We start from the raw sequence: 2,602 nt of genomic DNA, 5'->3' as shown, positions 1-2,602 counted from the left end.
TGCTAAGGAAGGCAGGAGCATCTCTTGAAATGGAAAATGTAAGCCCCCTGCCTCCAAATTATTTTAATGTTGAAATTAAGGGGCTCTCAGGCAAAAATATGGGAGTATGAATAACAGTTCTTTAGTAGGAAAAAATAAAAATAATAATAATTAAAAAACAGCAGTAATACAAAACAACACTGACAGAGTCAGAATAGAACCTCACACTTTGTGTGTCAGGGAGGTGTCCCAGCCCCATCCCATGGGGGCTCAGCCCTCCTGCAGTGCCAGCTGTGGCTCTGCTGCAGCAGGGATCCTGCACAAGGGGGGAGTTTTCCTCTGCAGCTCCAGGGCTGCTGCAGATGGGCCTGGGCTCCCTCTGGCCATGCAGGGCAGCAGAAAGCTGCTTCTGTGGCAATGCAGGGGGCAAAGGCTGCTGTGCTGTGCCAGGCTCAGATTGGATCCAGGCAGGAATGCTTGGCTCCTCCCCTGGGCGGAGCATCTCCCCATGGGATGCTGGGATTGGATCAGCCCTGCAGGGACACTCAGTGGCCATGGACAGCAGAGATCTCCTGAAGGGAGGGTTGGCTGTGGAGGAGATACAGAAAACTGCCCCACCTGGTTTAACCACTGGCCCATTAACAGCAGACAACTGCTGCCCACTTGTAACAGATGGCAATATAATACACACCCTGGCCACATCTTGCATTTGCAACTTATGACAGCATCTCAGCACACTACCATCAGTCTAGCAAATTGCCTGGGAGTATTTTGCTTTGTTGTTACTGTGCATTGAACTACACTACATCTGTGCAGGATGGAGCAGACTTTGCTGCAGAGTGGACATAAATAGGCTTTGAAGTTCAGATGTGGCACCTGCCCTAAATAGCCAACCAAAACCAGATTGTACCTGTACCTCACTATAGCCACAGCAATTCCACACAAAAGCAAGCTTAGGAAGGGCAGTTGTTTATTAGTATCTATGCAAACAATCATGGGAAATTCCATCATCCCCGTGGAAACCACAAGGTCTGTGACACTTCTGCCAGCAGTCAGTACACTAAAGTCATTCACCAAATTAAAACAAAGACTAAATTGTAGCATAAAGCTCACCACTATAGCATACATACACAAGTAATGTAAATTAAGTGGGATTGGGAACAACTGAGAAAGTAGTATAATAGTGTGATCTATAAAACTGAAACTTCCTTCCCATGAGACCCAGGGGACAAAATAAGATTTGTTCTACACTGAGTTTCACAAAAAGAAATAATTTTAGGTATTTCCCAAACTGTTAAAATCACATTTCCACTAAATGTTTTCAGGACTTCTGAAATCCTGAAATCTTAATGGGAGCCAGATTCAACCTTACTCTGACTAAAGGAATTTTTTTTTTTGGGGTGGGGGAAGAATTTGTTTCTTAAGCCAGTTTTTATCTAGATTCATTCCTACATGGCAGAACTATGTAGAGCTTCAAAGATATGATGTGAAAAATATACTGTTAAGACACTCAAAAATCTTGACAAATCTAGAGATTTCTGCATATTGCAGAGAATCACCTCTTTTGGAGAATAACTGCAGTGTCTCTGTAACACGAGTCTCTCAGCAGTATAAGTGAGTATTTCCATCTGTAGCTCCATCTTAACTTCATTTTTATGAGAGAATTCACATTAAGATTACAGCAGATGAAGAATGCTTCCAATAAAAGGAATATATGCTATTCCTGTCCTGCTAGCTGGTGGACTGAATTACTACTGTTACAATTATATAGCAACTCTTATCTTGCTGCTGAAGTGCTCCCCAAATCACATTATTGGTGGCAGATATTTTCAAATTCTGTTCAATACACCAATCCTCTGGAGTTAATAGCTAATTAAAAATACTCCATTTCAAGTACACTCCATGTAGCAATGGAAGGGTGGAGAAAGCTCTGAGACACACTGTCGCACTACTTCCACTTCTGGCAATGCACTAATGTGTGAAATAACCCCAACTAAAGCAAACTCAACTGCATATATTCAGATCAGAATGTCTGCACTACTTTTCATTTACTCATTTGAGGGTAAGTGCTTCAAGACTGAGCTTCAACAATTTGTAATACATCACCTTTAAAGTGCGAGTTCCAGACCAGGTTGGACGGGGCGTGGAGCAACCTGTCTAGTGAAAGGTGTCCCAGCCCCTGACAGGAGGTAGGAGCAAGATGGTCTCTAAGGTCCCTTCCAATCCAAACCTTCCACAGAATATGATTCTGTGAGTTGAACAAGCCATGCTTATCTCTCAGGCACGGAAGTACTGACAGGGAAGCTGCCTCCCTGCTGTGCTACCAGGGCCAAACCCTCAGCTGCAGGCAGCAGCAGCTCACCACAAGCTTCAGGGAGCCCTGCCAATTTCACATACACACAGAGGTCAGCCAAATGTTCCCACAATTTGTGCACAGTCCCCAGACAGATATATACGGATAAAAGGAACAAAATTTGTCTCTTGTTTATTGAGCACTTTTCACATATGCAGAAAATTTATTGGTTTTTTGCTGTGCCCCTCTCCTCTATTGGCATCCAGAATGTATTTTCAGGAGTCCAAGAAGTTGAGGCATACTTAGATTAGTGTAAGTAGTATACAAGTT

This window comes from Ammospiza caudacuta, chromosome 16 (assembly GCF_027887145.1).
Source record: "Ammospiza caudacuta isolate bAmmCau1 chromosome 16, bAmmCau1.pri, whole genome shotgun sequence".
Classification (NCBI taxonomy): domain Eukaryota; kingdom Metazoa; phylum Chordata; class Aves; order Passeriformes; family Passerellidae; genus Ammospiza; species Ammospiza caudacuta.
Note: the sequence above shows the minus strand (reverse complement) of the source record.